This window comes from Neolamprologus multifasciatus, chromosome 14 (genome assembly GCF_963576455.1).
Source record: "Neolamprologus multifasciatus chromosome 14, fNeoMul1.2, whole genome shotgun sequence".
NCBI classification, from domain to species: domain Eukaryota; kingdom Metazoa; phylum Chordata; class Actinopteri; order Cichliformes; family Cichlidae; genus Neolamprologus; species Neolamprologus multifasciatus.
Window position 1 is genome coordinate 20,095,092 of NC_140452.1, and position 21,860 is coordinate 20,116,951.

The 21,860-nt window shown below is 43.7% G+C and overlaps 1 protein-coding gene across 4 annotated transcripts in view; it reads left to right on the top strand.

The window, feature by feature from the left end:
* Nucleotides 1–21,860, top strand: part of grik4 (glutamate receptor, ionotropic, kainate 4) — a 347,454-nt gene that overhangs the window by 81,400 nt on the left and 244,194 nt on the right. For all 4 annotated transcript variants that reach the window (XM_085184287.1, XM_085184286.1, XM_085184288.1 and 1 more), the window contains one exon: nucleotides 10,145–10,327. The gene's annotated coding sequence lies outside the window, so the exon portion shown is untranslated. The remainder of the gene's footprint in view (nucleotides 1–10,144; nucleotides 10,328–21,860) is intronic.

Genomic DNA, 21,860 nt, shown 5'->3' on the forward strand with positions numbered 1-21,860 from the left:
TATCTACATCTAATATTCAATGTGTTTGATGAGCTGAAACATGTAAGTGTGGCACATGCAAATAAATCAGTAAGTAAATGAATGAATAAAAAAGGGGGCAAATGCTTTTTCTCAGCTCTTTAGGTTTCTGACCATATGGGGAAATTCATTCTTAATCACGCTTACTAAACATTAGCTGAAAGAACAATAATTGCTCTAGACTGATTTTTGATCAATGAACAAGAATGCTCATGGCGATTAAGAATTCAGGAAGCGGTGATGGACTTCCTTTGTTTTCCCTTTATCCAAATACAAAGGAAATACATTTGCATATGTTATTTAATCTTTTTAATAGAGAATGGAAATCCTTAAACAGCCATCATCTAAGCACACTCTGTGGCATGAATACAAATGTTGAGTATCACGATCGCAAAAGGGGAAAAAAACCAAAGAAAATTTGTTATAGTGACACAAATGGATGATTCATGTAAAACAGACATGCATCTAAATGTATAGCATGCATTAGTGTGATAAGCAATGGGACAACTGTCTCACGGGTGAGTTTGTTAATGCAGGATGTGATCAGACTGTCTCTGCGAGAACAGTCTGTGCACGTTTACTTAAAAAGGGATAATAACTTAGGGCTTCATTGCGTAAAGTCCTCATTACAAAAACGAACACATGAAAGTTCACATGTGCAAAACAATGACTCTGGGATATAGTGTGGAAAAAATTCAAACGGTCAAGTCATCCTTCATCATGCTCTCTGCAGTTGGGTGAGTGCATATGTGGGATACAGCAGGAGAACATCCTGGATGCCTGAAACCTTACAGGTTATGGATCTGGTGGCTCACTAATGCCCACATTCACTTACTTAGCAGTCGGGGAATTTAGGCTCTTGCAGAGGGATGGTGATGCATTGCTCTACAGAAAAGTGTTGGGCTGAGCTTTTACCACAAAACAAAAGGATAGCATCATTGCAAAACTGAATGCAGCATAATAATCACTTTTTCTCGATTATCTTATTTTTGTAATCATTGCAAGCCGAAATCATAATTGAAAATAAAATGTGAATAATCAGCCTGCTCTGCACAGCATTATTTGTTCTTTTTCCTTTATTGTCTTCCTAAATATAACTTTGTTTATCCCAATTTGTTTCCTCCCTCATGGCTTCTAAACCAGAGTTGTAATAACCTGTAAGCAAATATATCAAATATCTCAGCTACTTTCCATTAAATCAAAGACATCAAGGTGACACTGGGATGAAAACTGCCAACTGCCGAAAGTACGAAATGTGACTTACTTGATCCAAGGCATGGATATAGGATCATCAGAAGAGCCAAACAACTGATTATGCATAACAGCTTTTAAAAACACATTTTTATTACCAAACTTCATCAACACGATTGATTTTTAGCTTAGATTAGGCCAGACAGTCTAAGCCTGAAGGTTGAAATAATAATTAAAATGATGGTTTGTCGTGGTAAGACAATTCTACCAAAAAAGATGAGGCTTATGAAAATTTACTGAAACAAAAGGAACAGAGGAAATATTAAACCCTGAAGCCTCAATGATATTGTCTCCATTGATTGCAATATTTGAGAGAAATTGAGCAAATATTTGATTTAACTCTTTAAATACCAGCTTGTTTTCAGTTTTGATGAAATGCAAATGTTCTGTCTTAGGTTTATAGCTCGTCACTCTAAACAGCTCAAAGAAGCACATAGTTGACATCGGTGACTCATATGTGACGACTTATCTAGCAGACATAATATCAAATTAATATTACAAGTTTTTTGCTCTTTAGAACTTGAGCTGTCACATGTCCACAAGTCCGTGCATGCTCTCACACGCATTTGTGATTGTGTTGATTTAATTTACAACCCAAGCAAACGCAAGGACCCCCTTTTTTTTTTTTTTTTTTTTTTTTACATTAGAACTCTTTATACATTAATAAATTAAACTCAGAATGCACTGCGGGCACTGGCCTACACTAGCATGTCTGTCTCAAGGCCCTTTCTCAATGTCAGCTAGTCTTCATGGTCAAGCATCTCATCAAACACTCATTACTGTGTGTTGTCTTTGTGGCTGTGATAGGCAAGCAGGTTGAGAAGGAAACTGAAAAACAAAGCTGGAATCACCCGGAGACTTGAATAACAGACAGACTTGGATCAATAGAAGGGATGGATACTTTATGAAGCGCTTAGGGCAAGCAGCTCATAATGATCACAGGAGTGTGTAAATTAGCTTATGGCACACAACGAGACTAATGAATCATTGCTTATAAGAAGGGAGATGAGACCGGGAGCAGGAGAAGACACGATAATGAAATACATTCACTGTGGCAATTGAAATGAACTGAAATAGTTTTATCATTGGTGCATGTTTAACTATGCAATATTGTCTCAATATTAAAAATATAATATATATCCAATATCTAATTACCAAAATGTCAAAGAAAACATGGGAAAACTATTTGTTTCATGCGCATTTAAAGAAAACATACATATATATATATATTTGAATAGAAGCAGCATGGTGATGCGGTGGTGGTCCAACAGCTAGAAAGCCATAGATGGTGGTCTGTATAGGTTATACCCAACCTCTTACCCTGTTTCCATTGGATAATGGGTGGATATCATAACCGAGTGAGCAGAGCTTTAGATGGGGCTGTGAGATACCTTGGTGTTCCTGTTGAGAATCCTGTTTGTGATGGGTGATGTGTGGAAGTACACAACATCCTGAATAACTTATGATGCACGTAAGATGCTGAGAACGTCTTGTACCGGAACAATCTTTGGGATTTATTTAGCGAATTGAAGTGTTGAGAAGTACCGCATATTCTGTTGTTGTCAACAGTGTGATTGCACTGGACAGTTAAAACTCAGTCAAGGTAGGCTAACGTGACATAACGCGAGCTAACATGACATATTGATAGGAGAAACACTATCTGTCATGTCTTTCAGAAAACAGGACGTTTTATGTGTCTGAACAGATACGGGTCATTTTTTGGTTTGTGACAGCAAGATTAGTTTTGTGCGGTGGTCATAACTCAAATGTCTGTGTTCTTGTCTCGGTGATGGATATACAGGCAGAATTTGAATCATGTTGAAAAATGTAGTTAACTTTTTTTTCCTTACAACTGTTGAAACATTTCTTGCCTGCTGCATTGTTATCAACAAGATTTTCTGACAGAACATTTTCTTCCCGAGTTAGTCCTGTACTCCTCCTTTTCCTGGAATTTGGTAAATTATGCATATACCTGTATAGCCTCAGGGAAATATATTGTACTCCAGGCCATTCATTATAAATGAACATGCACAACTGTAGCATTCATGAACAGCTGGTGTCCTCGGGTAGGCTTAAAACCCAACGCGATTCATCGCCATGTTGCTTTCGTAATTCTGTCTGCCTTGAAGCAAGATGCAGGGACACACATGTAGTGTGGATGCCCGCCTCTGCTGGCTGCCTGGATCAAATAAGCCTCTCTGAAATCCTTCCCTGCTGGCAGGACAGTGCACTTCAGGCCTACCTCATCAGTTTCCTAAATGTCCATAGCATTGCATCAGTTAGAGCTTTGTGAGAAAGCTCCTAAGCTCCTCTTTGACACTGTCATATCTGGATGTCTTTTTGAGGGTTCCCCATTGACTGGTACCTCTCCGTGGGCTCTGTTACTCAATCTGTTTTTGTATTTTTTTTCTACCTTGAAAGTTCAGCATCAATATTGTCTTCTTAAGTCTCAGCCTGGGGTGACGATGCACAAATGGGACACCACTGCTGGCCACGAGAAAGCGAGTGAGAGGGAAACAGTGGGAGAAAGCGTGTGTGCAGCTGCCCATTGGTGTGTCTAGTGCAGAACTGATTTAAGGCCGCAGGCCACAGGAAGGAGGCTGCTCTACACTCAGGGCACGTCCCTGAAACCAGCAGCAGAGGAAGCACTATTGCCATTCAGCAGCATCGACTGCAGACGCCTAAATGAGTCTGTTCTGTCCTGCAATGCCCAATGTGGCAGTTTGCCACTTGCTCAACTTCTCCAGCTCCCCTCCCTGCTCCTGCTGCTTCATCTTTCCTTTTACTTTCAGTCACACACCTTTACACTTTTACCATCTCTCCCAGTCGTTCATCTTTTAGTCACCATTTTTTTTAACATTCACAGTCCATCCAGTGACTATGCTCTGATCTTTATTGCAAGGTCCAAACTAGAAATGCCAAGATCAGATGATGACCAGAGTCACAAGGTCTGTAGGGTTGACAATACAGTGACCTGAGCTATCTCATATGGAAAAAAAAATATATATATATATATGTGTATATATATATATATATATATATATATATATATATATATATATAAATATATATATATATATATATAAATCTTACAAAGTTTGTATCTGTCTTGTGTAAAACATGTATGAAAACAGAGTGAAAACAGATATAAGATCCCTTGAAAAATTATATAAATGAAACTTGTATGTTTTGGATACTTAATAAAACAATATATGAAAGTAATGAGAAAGTGGCCACTTTCATGAGTAAATCATATAAGCCTTATATGATTCACTATATGAAGTAGGCCACATCTTGTGCAAGTCTTTTATAAGTTGTTCCTATTTCTTTTCCATATGGGTATGACTGCTACATAAAACTACCAGGGTGACCAATGCTCCAAAGGAGCTTCCTAAGCATTCTGTTTGCGCGTTGCTCTTTAAAGCTTCTTTAAATTCATGCATGTGTGTCATTTTCATTATCACACACATTTATTTAGAAGGACATGTCTATTTACCTCTGCTGGCTGAAGAAGGTGTTAGCCATTACACTTCTATACACCTCACATAGCATGACTGTGACTTGACTGTGTAAGGCCCAGTCGGTCATAATATCTTCCACTTATTGGCCAAGTTACAAAAAGGCACGGGCCAAAAAATGTATCAGTTCAAGTGTATCCTGCTAGAATGAACATGGTAGCATACATGGTAAATACATGGTAAATACCATTTACCATGGTAGCATACCTAATAATCACCAGTAGACTAACCCAGTTTCTTTTACACCAGACATCCTCAGTGTCTGTCACCCAGTTTCCACAGTTTCTGCCTTTAGCAGATGCAGTTGTGAAAATACATAGCTCTTACTGAAATTTGTCACTGAAAATGTTGACAAAAACATTCTGGCCGCTAGATTAATAAACAATGGAAGGATTACGGCTTTGTTTCGATTAAATCTGTTTGCCTGCCTGAATCGGGCCATATTTAGTACACAGTAACGTGTGGGTTGTTAGCTAAAACGGTGAGGATTTGTTTCTTCATCCCTGCATATTTATGGTATCGCTGCGTAGAACTTTTCACCTAATGTCCCTTTGCCACCTGGGGGTTGATGGAAGTGGAGTGGGATGGGTTAGTATCGGGGACGGTGTGATGACACCTCGTGAATTCTAAAAGCATTATCTGTCCCCGGCAGCCAGCCTGAGCAGCTTCCTGCTGCCTCTCATCTCTCCTGTGTGTTGCATTGAATATGGCTCTCCAATTGGGGTCATGGCACAGACCGATAGGAAGCTATATTCCTTCATAACTAGAGGCAAAGCTACAGAGTTCAGTATTAAGAACAGAGTTGGCAGATCTGACCACAAGCTGACTGGCAGATCAAGAATCTCAAAGTTATAAACATTAGAAAACAAAAAGAAATGCCTTAGGGGATGCATCATTCTCTCGATTAACTACTTTAAATTCAGTCTGTGATATATCATCCAGAGTGGTGCTCTCTAGTGGTAAGGTTATGAGTGTCTGCTTCCAAATAAACTGATACCTTTATTCTGAAAGTCTACTATCTTTGCATTTGCAGACTGAAATTTAGCTCAGCTCATTTTAAAAAACCAAGAATCACTAACTAGTTGCTATGAAGCTTTGGCTTGTTTTGTTTTTTTTGAGGGTTTATTTTGCTCTTTATTGCATTACAAGAGTTTAATATGATCTCTTTTTCTGGTCAGAGTCAAATAACAGCTGGAACTAATACAATATATTATCTTGTTCTAGCTATTCTTTGGTATTTTCTTTTTCTTTTTAGCCAAAAGTCGAAACACCCAAAGATGATTAATTTGATTTTTATTTTAATTTAATCAAATAAGAGTGAGAGCAAATTGTCAAAGATAAAATTAGGTCACATTGATGTTATTTGCAATGCAAAATTACACACAAGTGATTAACACAGTCATTTTCTGTTGATCATCCAATCCTTTGAGCATTAAAACCAATATACACTAGTTTATAGGTTGAAGGGAAAGTCCGCACAACAAAGTGAAAATGTTTATAATATCTTAACAAGAGTTCATTAAAAGTCCAGGTACAGACACTCAGAATACGTGTTCCTGTTTTGTGTCCAAACCTGCATGAGGGTGTCCTAAAATCGTTAGGTTACAAATTTTGATAATAGTTGTTGTTGCTGCAATGATTTCTGCTAAAACAAATGTCAGAGTGGTAGGTTGCTTTACTGCACTGTAGTGGGTACAGTGCAGCAACTCTTAGTGGCTCTCTCGCTCATCCTTCCCTTTTTCCCCCCTTTTCCCTGATCACCTATAGGGATTGATGATCGTGCCAAAGCAAAAACAGAAAAATCCATACCTCTCTCCTGCCCTTTTCATATTGCATTGATTTCGTGGTGAAATATCAATCTGCATATGTCGTGTACTATTGCAATGCTCAAAACATGTTCAAAGGTAAATTATCATAAAACTGCTTTTGAGGGCATTTTTACAAGTTGAGTTTGGACAGCTTCTCATTTGTAGAGGAAGGTAAGGTTAAAAAAAAAACTTCTGGTGACTTTGACTTACAGGCTATAAATAAAATGTATGAGTACACTTTAAATTGCACTGACGTATCCACACACCAATATAGGTACATGTTTGGGGTGCAAGTTTGCAACTACACTTGCAACTGCAGTTAGAGTGGGATAAAAGTAGCAGCTTGTTTGTTTGCATAAGATATGATGATTTTCCTAAATAGGTGGGAGAAAAATAGTGTTGACTTTTTGCAAAATCTAATGCAGAAACAGCACAGATGTTACTTGTAATGATAATAATATTAATAATAATAAGCAGCTCAATTAAATTCAGCCATTACTAATTTTATTATGACTGAAATAGATTTTTTTTCTTGTGGTAAAAATAAAGACCAGTCTAAAAGTGAGGCTTATTTTTCAGTGCTGATAAATCACCCACTATTTGTTCTTCCACAGCTACGATATGCTGAGATGATCATGTTTATCATAAACCTTTACCACGGGAGTGTTGACTTGCCTTTGGCTCATTTGGGTTTGGGGTTATAGAAAGGGATGGATTGAGTAACTTTGTAACTTCCTAATTAAACAATATGCATGTTTTTTTATGATGTTCAATGTGTTTCTGAACATTTTTTCTGCGAGCTTTATCTACCCACTGTTTTTGCAATTACTACTTACAAATTTAGAGTTGAGAACGTGCAGGAAAACTGAAGCCTAAGGGTAATCATCTTGCTGTGCAGATGGTCCAAGATACATGAGAACAATTTCATAAGGTCTTTTCATAATGTAGCTTTTGCTCTGCAGTGGTTGTGTATATTTTAAAATACACCCTGCAGCTTGCTCATCAGGGGTGTTTTTACTACATCACAAGCATACCGCTCACAAACATTTTCCACCAAAACATGGTGGATTAATTCTTTTAACATACTAGATGCACGTGTCATGGTGTAGCTATTTGCACACATGTTTATCTCAAGGGATTTAGTCAGATAAATATATAAAATTAAACACGTGTTTTTATTTTTTAAACAAATTTACTAATGGGAAGCTCTTAGTAGTTCTGGTACTTTTTAACTTTTAAGCATTCAGAACATAGTTCTCTTTATTTCATGTTTTAATTTAGTGTATTCCACAGTCCACAGTAACTGATGTGAAATATCTCCACATGATGACATTTGAGAGCAATAGCCCAGTTTATTCAATGTAGGGCAGGTCGTACAATAGAGATTTGAGTCCTCTGGGCAGTGTTTTGGTGGGAAATGGATTCTGTACCTTTGGCTTGTATACAGCAGCCTAAAGCTTTAAGGCAGATAAAAGAACAGAAATAAAAAAGGAGGAAGAGGGAGTGAAATGAGTTGGAGGGGAGAGCAGGGCGAAGGAACATTCAGCAACAATATCCTTTTTGCTGAAACTTTACATATGTCAGCACTTCAAAAGTTTTCCTATTACTATTTATCCCACATCCCCTCCAAGAGCTCCAGATATTCATTTGATCTAACCTTTTATTCTGCTCCTACTATAATACTCTAAAGCTAAATGCATAAGATGCATATATTCTTTCAAACTTTTTGCAAGTAATTAGAGACAAGTGGATTTCCGGGCTGAATGAAACATCGCTTTGAGCACAACAATTGATTCATCTTTGTAAAATAGCTTTGCCACCGGAGGACTTTCAGGACAAATCTAAGCTGGTGGAGTAGCAGTGCTCCCAGTATTTCTCTTTGTCTGTTATCATTGCACAGTAGCAGTATCTGTTATATAGTAGAGCATTCCTACTGAGGAATGGGCAAAATATGAAATCCACAAGAGACAAACTACCAGAACCAAATTGTTTTCTATTGGCTGTATAATAGGATGTTTTTGGAAGATGTGAGCACATAGGGCATTTCTAACAGTGAAGATCCAAGAGCAGAGGAAGTGAAGGTGGAAGAGTTTAAAAACCTGGGGTCAACCATCCAAAATTAACAGACAGTGCACAGGAGAGGTTGCGAAGAGGGCGCAGGTAGGGTGGAGTGGGTGGAGAGGAGTATCAGGGGTGATTTGTGACTGAAGGATAGCAGCAAGAGTGAAAGGGAAGGTTTACGAGATGGTAGCGAGACCAGCTATGATGTACGGTTTGGCTGACAAAAAGAGAGGAGGCGGAGCTGGGGGTGGAGGTGGCAGAGTTTAAAGATGCTGCAGATTTCATTGGGAGTGACCAGAATGGACAAGATTAGAAATAAGTGTATCAGAGGCACAGCTCAGGTTTAGCTTTTTGGAGACAAAGTTAGAGAGGCAAGGCTGAGATTGTCTAAACATGTGCAGAGGAGGGATAGTGGATGTTTTGGACAAAGGATGTCAGATATGGAGCTGCCAGGAAGGAGAAAAAGACGAAGACCACAGAGGAGATTTGTGGATGTAGTGAAAGAGGACATGCAAAGGGTTAGAATGATAGAGGACGATGCTAACGATAAGGTGAGATGGAAATGGATCCACTATAGTGGGCAGCCAAAAAAAGAAGTGCGCACAAAGGTCATTTGATTGCAGTACTGTCTGTCAGATTGTTTATAGTTAATTTTCTTAGAATTCTGACAATCACAGTGGACTGCTGCAAGCTCTGCTTATGACAAAGAAAATGTAGCTTTCAGCAAGTGCTCTCCATGACTTGATGTTTATGTTCACTCAAAGGCAGCATGGTAAGTTGGTGTTTGCTGAAAGTTGACATGGCAGGTGCTGAATCTGCTAACAAAAGACGACAATTTCACTGTGGTGCAAAGCGCTGGGGTTGATCTCTGGAGAGAGGTTTAATTCCCCCCTGAGTAAGGGTGCCATTAAAATGCAATGACATGAGATTAATGTTCATCTTGAAGTGACATTTGCTTTCTCATTTACTGCGAAAATTGTCTTGGAATATTGGGTGCTAGGTGTTGTTTTGAATGCTGATGAGCTCCCAAAGCTGCTCAAAGTACATGCGGTGACAGTGTGAAAAATGTTGGATGTGCTTTATAAAGAGGAAGGGGATCTAGCTGAGTAAGGGACAAACAGTAAAACAAGACCATCAGCAAATTGGGACTGTGAACTTTGAAACTGTGCAGATTTCAGACTTACTGTATGCGAGATAAATGGATGTCCTCAGCATTAATATCTGGACTGCAATGGGAGATACCTGATCAGACACCTGATTTATAATGCATTATGTGGTTGCTTTTGAAAATATGTAGTTACTTAAGGATCCTGAGGAGGACAAATAACAAAAATGTATACATCTTTTGATGCCCGGTGCAATTTAAAGGCTTAGATTACCTGGTTATGGTCTGTGTGTATGCGCTTCAAATAAACCTATTCATTTTTTTCTTTCTGTCCTCCTCATATTTCTTTCTCTCTCTCTCCCCCCTCCCTTTCTCTCATACAGAGTGCCTGTAAGTAGCAGCTCCATCTTCTTTTCCTTGTGTGTGTACCCTCTGCAAGAGCCGGGGACACATACTATATGTGTATGTGAGATGAGGAGGAGCTAAGTGGCTACCACAACCACCTAGATCAGACAGCCTCCTGTGCTCCAAGATGGATTAGAGCCCCACACCTCAGGAGATCAAAGGTAGGAAAAGATGTTTGGTAATCAGCCGCCACTCACCTGCCCTGTTTAATGACAACACGGAGAGTAAAGGAAAGAGAGGAAATGGTGAATGACAATGAGTTTAGACTAAGGTCTTTTTGCCATCTGTGTGCTGTAGGGTGTGTAAGAGGGATACACCATGCTGAATGTCAATATTTATTTTGTATTAAAAAAACTTCACAAATGTGAGCATATTTCCACTGAAATTTAAAGTTGCACATCACATGTGGTTATTGTCCCCAAATATAAGAAACTTGTACAGAAGCATCCTTTAAACAAAGCGTCCATATAGCAGAGAGAATCTGTTTTTCTACAGTAGTCTACTATAAATTGAAGTAAAATGCTTTTATAATACTGGCACTATTTGAGGGTAATATCTGGGTTCAAGAGGTTAATTCAAGTGGAAAAATATCAGCAATCTAAAACATCACTGGTAAACACTAGGATAGACCTTTGAATTGCCGCCCACGTCTCCAATTTTGTCAGCAGCTCCAAAAGACCCTGTGTTGCTCTTGTGAGTTGAAGAAGCAAGTCAGCGAGGGAAAATGCGCTTCTGCTCTTAGTATTGTGATTAGTATGCTGTATTGCTCGCTGCATCTATAAATAAAAGTGTAAGCCAAAGGCCAGGCAAGTTCTCTGGGAGTTGTTGAAAGTAATTCTGGAAAATGCAGACGAAACACTGACTGAATTAGAAGAAGATCAGGGAGGTGGAGAAAATAAACGCACGTAACAAAAAGGTGAATCTGACTTCACGAAATAACATGCAGAGCAACACAACGGTATGGCATCAGTTCCGATGTACTCCAACTTCAGTTGGAAACTTGAGAAATTTCCAGGTCTGAAAAAGTTCCAGTTAATTTTTTTACACCAAAAATATCCCAGTTTAATTTGGGGTAATGTTTTTTCATTTTTACAAAGTTTCAGTGGTAAACTACTGATGGTGTTTTCAGGATTTCATAAAAGATACACAAAGTCACTTTAATCCTTGTGGCTGGATTTTTCATTTTTAATCATTAGCATTTTTGCCATCTTCCATGAATAGTTGGGGGTGAGGGGGCGAAGATATGATAAAGACACACTGTAGAGGAGAGCCAGAGATTAATAGTAAGTAATGATTAAAAGCAAAATGTACTATAAACACACAGTGAGTAAAAAACAGTGAGTGAAGTAAAAACAAATAATGCGTCGTGGTAAGAAGCCCAAGCCTGTTGCAGGATATCTACAGGAGTCCTAACTGTGTTTTATTAAAAAGAACATTTTTAAGCCCGATTCTAAAAGTACAGAGAGTGTCCTGAATCCAAACTGGGAGCTGAAAGCTGAAGGCTCTGCCTCCCATTCTACTTTTAAATACTGTAGGAACCAAAGTAAACCAGCAGTATGAGAGTGAATTGCCCTATTGTGTTCAAACGGTACTATGAGGTTGTTAACATCCAATAAGGCCTGATCAAAACCACTTTTTGTACTAGGCAGTAAAGATGATGCTGTAAAGTTGGATATTTAAACATCAGGATGAGTGGGCATGAACCTGCTTTTGGAGTCCAACCTCAGGTGGCCACTAGAAGAATTTTTTGGCCTTTATTTTTCAGCCCCAAAGGTTTCTGCATGGTCAACAATCTCATCTTCTGGGTGAAAATCAATTTGGCTACTTCAAGATAGTGAAGTATTTGTAAGTTCCTTTTTGTAAACACAACACTCAGACTTGCCCTCCTCATGGTTGATTCATGGTGGTCAAGTGAGCTAGAGAGTCAAGGGAAAACAAGAAGAGCTTTAATGAGAACAAAGGTGTGAATGGCTGAAATAAAACTTTATTTTCTGCTTGCTTAGCAGAGGTTGCATTATAAAGCACAAACAAAACACACCCACACCTCCATGTAACCATGGCAGAAGACGCTACATTACCAGATTCTGTGTGAATGTGGCTGAAGCTTCATCTGACTGCTGTGGCCTTTCTGCTTCCTGTGCGGTTACAGCGCTCAATCTCCGCAGACACACAGATCTGACACAAGAACAGAGCAGATTCCCAAATGTAGAGCAGACATTGCTTTTTTTCTGATAAGAGTGCACTAAATTGCCTCATCTTCCAGTGTCTTTAGACCACAGTGAAAATGCAGATGATCAGCTGTCGGAAGCTAAGCTTTCATTTTATAAAAACTTCCTGTGAGGAAGCGTGGAGCAGCTTTAGTGTGAAAAGGTTCAAGGGTCAAGTAATCCCAAGCTGCTAGAGAGATACTAGCTCTTACAGTGCCTGTAATTACTGTAATTAAAGGGCTTGCGAAGATTGTGAAGTCCAAATTGTATGGTCCTCTGTCCTTAGTCCTTGAAGGAAATAAAAGAATAAATAAAACAAACAGATTGCTGCAATCTAACAGTGACACACACTTTCTTTTCTGCAAAATAACTAAAGGAAAAACTGGACTTATTTCATATCACAAAGCTGCTTATTGTACTATAATTTAACACTGTTTGCATGAAAGGGGATTACTTTATTGATATTTCTTCAGCGGAGGCATTTTTGTCCACACATGTAAAATGAATCCATAAAAATGCATTTTCTGTCTTTTCTTTTTTCCTTTTGTAGATGAACTTCAGTCACCTACCCCCATTTTCTAGCCACAAGTTTAGATATGACTCTTTCTTTCTTTTTTTTTATCAGACGTTTTCCTGTTTCCTGGACTGTCTAAGGAGCTCGGAAAAAAAAGCGTCTCGACTTCTTGAAGTTACTTGAAGACGTTTCACCTCTTATCCGAGAAGCTTCTTCAGTTCTAAGGTCAAATGGTGGAGAGTCCCAGATTTAAACCCAGTGGGAGTATCCCCACAAAGAGGGACAAAAGGACCCCCTGATGATCCTCTAATCGCCTGAGCCAAGGTGTGAAACTGGGTGTGGGTCCCAATCAGCCAGGGTTTCGGGTGAGCTCATTGTGAAACATAGCCCCACCCTATCATGTGATTTCCTGAGGTCAGATGGCCCAGGGTGTGAGTGTGCGTTAAGGCGTCTGGAAAGGGATCTCAAAACTGGATTATAGATGGCAGACAGTTGGTGTCGTAAACCACCGCCTCTGTTCAAAGATGGTCGCTCACAGTGGACGTAAATGGCTTCTTTCACTCCTCTTTCAAACCATCTGTCCTCTCTGTCCAAAATGTGAATGTTGGCATCCTCGAAAGAGTGACCTTTGTCCTTTAGATGCAGATGGACTGCTGAGTCTTGTCCTGTGGAGGTGGCTCTTCCATGTTGTGCCATGCGCTTGTGAAGTGGCCCACATCCTGGGCCATCCGACCTCAGGAAATCACATGATAGGGTGGGGCCAGGTTTCACAATGAGCTCACCCGAAACCCTGGCTGATTGTGACCCACACCTGCTTTCACACCTTGGCTCATGTGATTAGGTAGAGGATCATCAGGGGGTCCTTGGTCCCTCTTTGGGGGGAAACTCCCACAGGATTTAAATCTGGGACTCTCCACCATTTGACCCTTAGAACTGAAGAAGCTTCTCGGATGAGAGGTGAAACATCTTCAAGCAACTCAAGGAAGTCCAGACGCTTTTCTTTCCAAGCTCCTTAGACTACGATGACCTGCATGACTGAGAACCTTCACAGACATGTTTCCTGGACTTATTTTTCTGAGATACTCACTGTTGTTACTGTGCAAAATGTTCCTCTTTGGCTCTGGATTTAATTACACGCTGGCTACAGTTAGTAGACAGTACATACTAGTGGTGCAACGGATCAAAAATCTCACGGTTCGGATCGGATCACGGTTTTAAGTCACGGATCGGATCAATTTTAGGATCAGCAAAAAAAAGAAAAAAAGACAAAATTTTAACATTTACTTATTAGCTTATTTAAGTATTTTTTGCCTATTAAAAACATTCAACTCAAGACTCATTCCACGCAATTATATAAAAACAAATTAAGGTGCAATATAGAGCTTTGTATCTAACACACCGCTGTGATATAATGAGTGGTCACGGTCACGTATCTTTCCGTTGCCCTGGAGGTCCACCCATTTGTAGTTGGGCAACAGACGATACATGGGACAGTTCAGCCATAACTTTAAACTGCTCATAACATGCCTGGGTACGATCTTGTCACTGAAGCGGACACGCAACGGGATATCATAGCGTGGCTCAAGCATGTTCATCATAGTTTAAACTTCTTGTTTTGCACAACGGAATACGGCCTCATGTCTGGAGCTATAAACACCCCAGTAGCTTCTGTAATAGCTTTAGCTTGGACGGATTGAGCAGCAAATGACTGCTTAAATGCCACAAACTCCTCTGCTCCTCCACTTGGACCGCTAGCGCTGGCCATAACTATTGCTTGACAGACTGACCACGCGCACCATACACATACTTTTTTTCCTTCTTTTTCGAATCTTCGGATCACGTGCGTGCCGAACCGTGGAGTGGGGATCGGTTCGGATTATGGATCAACCGTGATCCGTTGCACCACTAGTACATACTATAAGTTTTTTCCTCCCCAATAATAGAAAGAGAAACTCATTTGTAATCACATTTTAACTTTTTTTTATGAACAAACTCTATCATTTCTGTATTTATACCTCAAGATAGTAACACTAAAATTTAAAAGAAAATATTGGCTTCTGTAGTTAGAAAGAGGTCCAGTGTGGCTTTGAATGCTGATGCTACATGAAGTGTGATCTAACAGTTTTGCGTGAGCTAATCGACCTTTTCGATTAGATTCAATGCAACGTTAAAAGAGGCTACTTGAGTTTTACAACAGAACACCTGACGAACCCTGTGAATGTCGGGTGATGGTGCCAAGCACGTCCCATCTGAAATTCTCTTTGTTTTTGAGCAAGTAAACAAAGCTCCAGATGACAGCGTGCCAGCGACTTGAATGTAACCTTTTGTCTTACATACAGATCATAAAAGCACGCACAGCATAAAAGCGGGTATGACAATTTAAGCATGTGGTGACTTTCTGTTCTTTCCTCGCAGGGCCACCCCTTTATTTTCACCATGACCTCTGCTACATAAGATAAGAGATAAGATAAGATAAGATAAAACTTTATTAATCCCTCGGGTGGGTTCCCCTGGGAAATTCGGTTTCCAATAGCTCAGAACTGACAGAAGTTACAGAACGTGAGCAGAATATTATATATATACACATATATAAATACAGAGACATATATAAATAAAATATACGAAGGGGATAAATAGAATAAATAGGAATAAGAATACAAGGGAATTGCCCATTTCAAGTATTGAGGTCATTTGTATTTTGTTTGATTTTTTGACAAGCCCTGCTCACACCTGGCAACATCTTTAGAAAGCTTAGTGTATTTTTGGACACATGACACTGGACTGTGCAGCAAATAACTGAGAGATCAGAATATTTTTTGTCATACTTGCTTAAAGGAAAGGATTCTGCTAACAGCTGTACACTATCAAGACCAAAAGAAAATGTCATAAGAAGACAGCTAAATGAGTTTGGATCAACAACCAATTCAGTATGGTTTGTGTAATGACATACTCTATATTATACCTCACAGATTTTTGATCTAAAATCCTTTACATTTGCAAGAAATTCCTTCCTTTTAACACATGCTAAAATGATTGTAAAAGCTGTTACATAGTCAGCCTTTTTGAAAGCACGTTGAATAACTTGTTTCCATTTGAAACTTTTCAATTATTGCAAGGAAAAAAAAAATCCTCTTCTCCACATGTGCACACCCACACATGTAGGCACGGTCCAAAAATAAGAACACTGATTTAGCCTATGTCATATTACTAACTCTTATGTGTGTCAGTAACAGTAAAACCAAACTGCTATTCATATTCAGGAGGACTCGCTTTTCATATTTTTAAGCCACCACATTCTCCCACAGGTCCAGTTTGCTGTGAATACAAATGCTGGAACACACAGTGTGCTGTACAGATATTGAATTTCTTTGAGGCTCGAGTGCCCCGTGAAATCTGCTACTAACAGAATTTGACTTTTTATTGACTTTGGCTCAAAGGAAGTGGATTGAGCATATGGTTTCAATTTCACTGCCCACTTGTGGAATCTTTGGTGCAAATGTTGTATTTTAGCCACTCAGTATGTGACAACTGCACCATTCTCTATTCCACCTACACGAATGCTTCTCCACAGCTTTATTGGAAATATTGAACTAGTTCTTGTACGTCATGCTCGTTAAGACCTATTAAGCTCATTTTCACTTCACGTTTTTATTCTGGGACTACACTACAGCGGGTTCAGTGCATTAAGTTTAGCAGATCAGTTCCTTATTTCCAGAATAACTTTTATGTGCTTTGGCATGTCTGTGGTGTGTATAGATGTTTGTGTATGCCTGCGTTTGATTAACTGCTTTTTATTTGTGTGCTGACTGAATTCACGAGCCTGCATCAGTCTGCTCCTGTCTTTGTTGCCTCTGGGCTACCTGCCTCCTTCCCCGGCTGCTCCTGAGAAGTAGAGATAAGGCCCACTGATGTTTGTCTGCTTCCTGGCAGATTACTGAGGCAGACAGGTACAAGGACTCTGGTAGACAGCTCTAGTATATTGGAGGCCAAATAAGAAGTTACTGGGGATGTCCAAGCTGACCATAGCACCAATCCAGCCTGAATGCCATTTGGCTTCTTTATATGTGCTGTTGGTGTTGAGCTTGTTACTGTTGGAAAAGAAACTCTGAATTTTAATGAATGAATATACATGATGTCACCAATTTTTGTTTAGTAAATACTTTAATGATTACAGGCACTTTTGGCTTCTCGTTTGTTTCAAGAGGGATTCCCACAGCAGACGTGTCTGCATGCTTGATTTCACTCTGGATGGCCTTCCTGATGCAACCCTCCTATTTATCCAGGCTTTGGGACTGGCACACCTTTGGGAAGGCTCTGTTTGTGTCTCCTCCCAGTCTTTTAATTCTGAAGAAAATGAGTAAATCGCTAATGCTTGCATTTAAAATTCATTGGTCACAAGCATACCAGAAACTTTTATATATATTTTATGGTTATATATGGTCTGCGTCACTTCTTTCATGGTGATAGGAGTTCAAACAGAAAACAAATCATGGAGGATTTTCAAAGTTCTTCATGGAAAATTCAGCAAACTGATGTCGTTATAGCCTTTGTTGTTTTATGACTCAAGATTTTGATTGGCTAATTACCATTTTGCTAACCTCAAGGGTCTTTTTATCTTTTGAAATTGTTCCCATTGTATGCTTGTAAGTTGTAAAATAAATTAAAATGCATAGCTAGGGCCTGTAATACTCGATTTGTGTTTTAAAGGCACATTAGAAGCAAAACCTTTTATAAAGGAAGGCATAGATCTGTGTGTGCAAGTCCATGTCTGCCTTTTGTATGTTTACCCTTAGAGCACCAGGCTGTGAACATTAGGGTGTGATTAAAGCTCAGGGTCCATGTGGGATTGCCTAATTAGGCCTTTCTTCTTCTGTGAAGAACAGTTCACAGACATCATGGAAAGAAAATTGCGGTAAATCTTACTTTATCCATGGTAGTGAGGGCAGAGAGGACAAAGCAGAAGAAGTGTTTGGTCTCCATTCGTAAGAGATCGGAGGCTTCATTTGCATCAGATCCATGCGCTTTTCTGATAACAGAGAAGTGTATTTTTCTGAAAACTGAAAAGAGCGTTTGAAAGAAAAGTGAAAGGAGGAGTTATACTGTAAAATGGTAATAAGGAGTGCTTGAAAATGTGGCTTTGTCAACTAGAAACTACTGTATGAAAACCAGTGACCCTGCACATATTTGAAGTCCATGGTAAAACTGCAGCATGCACAGTACAAGTGGTCATAACAGACGACTAGGAAGTGACGTAAAAATATGGGCAGGACTGGAAGTGGCCCTTCGGTGCATGAGTAGATGATCTTGAAGGGGTCAAATTTAAATCAGGCAAGTTTATGATGAAACTTATACTGTGATACTTAGTCATGTTTATCAATCATTAGGAACATGTTATATCAAAGAGTCCAAGTTCAGCTCTCAGTTTGCTGGTCCTCTATTTGTTGTTGTGTTTGCTTGACTTGTGGTTGATCAGAGCTTTGTAAATTGTTGTTTGAATATTTTTGTTGCCAATTTTGGAGATGGTCTTTGATTGTGGATCTCAACTGGCTGTCAGGCGTTGTGTGGAGGCGAGGAAGAACGAACCCAAACGCAGGACTCACAGGTAGGTGAAGACTGGTGGATGTTTATTATAAGGAGTGGAGAAACAGAGGGTGAACGGACACTGACTGGCTGGAACACTGAATGGCTGACTGACTGAGAGAACACGGGGAGGACGACATCACACGAACATCATCAATGACACGACAAAGAACGAATAGAAACAGAAGACTTAAATACACAGACTGATGAGGATGATAATGAGAGACCGGTGAGTACACAGCTGAACATAATCTGGCTAACGGCACGAGACGAGCTAACACAGGAACAAACAGGAAGTGACGAAATAAACTGAACGTGAACAAAACGGAAAGCACTGGGTCACCGACCCAGGAACCCTGACAGTACCCCCCCCTCCAAAGGCCGGCACCCGACGGCCAAAAGAAAGAAAAACCAGAACAGGGCGGGCGGAGGGGGCCCAGGACGGAGGGACGGAGTCCACAGAGAGACAAACAGGTCAGGCGGGCGGCCGCGTGGCCGGCGGCCGAGACGACACAGTTCAGGCGGGCGGCCGCGTGGCCGGCGGCCGAGACGACACAGTTCAGGCGGGCGGCCGCGAGGCCGGCGGCCGAGACGAGACAGTTCAGGCGGGCGGCCGCGAGGCCGGCGGCGGAGACGAGACAGTTCAGGCGGGCGGCCGCGAGGAAGACGGCGGCGGCCACTGAGCTGGTCCGGTGGGCGGCCGCGAGGAAGACGGCGGCGGCCACTGAGCTGGTCCGGTGGGCGGCCGCGAGGAAGACGGCGGCGGCCACTGAGCTGGTCCGGTGGGCGGCCGCGAGGAAGACGGCGGCGGCCACTGAGCTGGTCCGGTGGGCGGCCGCGAGGAAGACGGCGGCGGCCACTGAGCTGGTCCGGTGGGCGGCCGCGGGGAAGGCGGCGGCGGCCACTGAGCTGGTCCGGTGGGCGGCCGCGAGGAAGACGGCGGCGGCCACTGAGCTGGTCCGGTGGGCGGCCGCGAGGAAGACGGCGGCGGCCACGGCGGCGATGACGCCCAGAACGTGGCTGGGGCGACGGTGCGGCAGCCGCAGGACCAGGCGAAGCAGAGGCTGGCGACGAGGCTGAGGCCGGACCAGGCGAAGCTGAAGCTGAAGCTGAGTCCGGACCAGGCGAAGCAGAAGCTGGCGATGAGGCCGAGGCCGGACCAGGCGAAGCAGAATCTGGCGATGAGGCCGAGGCCGGACCCGGCGAAGCAGAAGCTGGCGATGAAGCAGAGTCCGGACCAGGCGAAGCTGAAGCTGAATCTGCGTCCGGACCAGGCGAAGCCGAAGCTGAATCTGCGTCCGGACCAGGCGAAGCCGAAGCTGAATCTGCGTCCGGACCAGGCGAAGCCGAAGCTGAATCTGCGTCCGGACCAGGCGAAGCCGAAGCAGAAGCTGAAGCTGCGTCCGGACCAGGCGAAGCCGAAGCAGAAGCTGAAGCTGCGTCCGGACCAGGCGAAGCCGAAGCAGAAGCTGAAGCTGCGTCCGGACCAGGCGAAGCAGAAGCAGAAGCTGAAGCTGCGTCCGGACCAGGCGAAGCAGAAGCAGAAGCTGAAGCTGCGTCCGGACCAGGCGAAGCCGAAGCAGAAGCTGAAGCTGCGTCCGGACCAGGCGAAGCCGAAGCAGAAGCTGAAGCTGCGTCCGGACCAGGCGAAGCAGACGCTGAAGCTGAAGCTGCGTCCGGCCCAGGCGAAGCAGACGCTGAAGCTGAAGCTGCGTCCGGCCCAGGCGAAGCAGACGCTGAAGCTGAAGCTGCGTCCGGCCCAGGCGAAGCAGACGCTGAAGCTGAGTCCGAGGCTGGCCCAGGCGAAGCAGACGCTGAAGCTGAGTCCGAGGCTGGCCCAGGCGAAGCAGACGCTGAAGCAGAGTCTGAGGCTGGCCCAGGCGAAGCAGACGCTGAGGCTGAGGCTGAGGCTGGACCAGGCGACGGCACGGGAGCCGGGGGTGACGGAGCCACAGCTTTAGGGCCAGCGGGCGCGGAAGCCCCTGGCTGGAGACAGGCAGGGCCAGCGGGCGCGGAGGCCCCTGGCTGGAGACAGGCAGGGCCAGCGGGCGCGGAGGCCCCTGGCTGGAGACAGGCAGGGCCAGCGGGCGCGGAGGCCCCTGGCTGGAGACAGGCAGGGCCAGCGGGCGCGGAGGCCCCTGGCTGGAGACAGGCAGGGCCAGCGGGCGCGGAAGCCCCTGGCTGGAGACAGGCAGGGCCAGCGGGCGCGGAAGCCCCTGGCTGGAGACAGGCAGGGCCAGCGGGCGCGGAAGCCCCTGGCTGGAGAGCGGCCGGGCCAGCGGGCGCGGAGGCCCCTGGCGGGAGAGCGGCCGGGCCAGCGGGCGCGGAGGCCCCTGGCGGGAGAGCGGCCGGGCCAGCGGGCGCGGAGGCCCCTGGCTGGCAAGCAGGAGGGCCAGCGGGCGCGGAGGCCCCTGGCGGGAGAGCGGCCGGGCCAGCGGGCGCGGAGGCCCCTGGCGGGAGAGCGGCCGGGCCAGCGGGCGCGGAGGCCCCTGGCGGGAGAGCGGCCGGGCCAGCGGGCGCGGAGGCCCCTGGCTGGCAAGCAGGAGGGCTCACAGCTGGCTCTGGGTGCTGTGGCTGCAGGTCCGGGAACTGGACTGACTGGACGGGAGGCGACTGGACTGACTGGACGGGCTGGAGGACGGGAGGCGACTGGACTACAGACTGGACAGACTGGAGGACGGGAGGCGACTGGACTACAGACTGGACAGACTGGAGGACGGGAGGCGACTGGACTACAGGGGACTGGAGGACGGGAGGAGACTGGACTACAGGGGACTGGAGGACGGGAGGAGACTGGACTACAGGGGACTGGAGGACGGGAGGAGACTGGACTACAGGGGACTGGAGGGAAGGCTGAAGAGCAGGTGAGTGAACTGACTGGAGTGGAAGCTGAACAGCAGGTGAGTGAACTGACTGGAGTGGAAGCTGAACAGCAGGTGAGTGAACTGACTGGAGTGGGGAAGCTAAGGGATGAACAGAGGTTGGCGATGCTAATGGCTGAGCTAATGACAGAGTTACCGAGGGGGATAAGATTGCGGCCTGGGCTAATAAGGCTGGTGCCTGAGCAGGGGACACTTCAGCTAGCCTAACCAGGGACAGTGCGAGGGCGTGAAAGGTTGGATCGGGAGGTGGATGAAGAGGTGAAGTAGTAGGTGGGCCGGTTAGCTCTTCCAAGCCTCCAGGGAGGTCAGGCTGGGTTGAGGCTGCCCTCAGCCTGGGCGCTGGGACAGGCACGGGAGGTGGCTGGACACCAGTCACCCCCACCCGGGAAACAAGAGTGGATGTGGAGGTAGACTGCGTCGCAGCTGCCTTCCTCCTGGGAGCTGGCACCGGTGTGGGTGTAGGCCGGGCCCTAGACATCTGAGGGGGTGAAATGGCTGAAGAAGAAGGCCA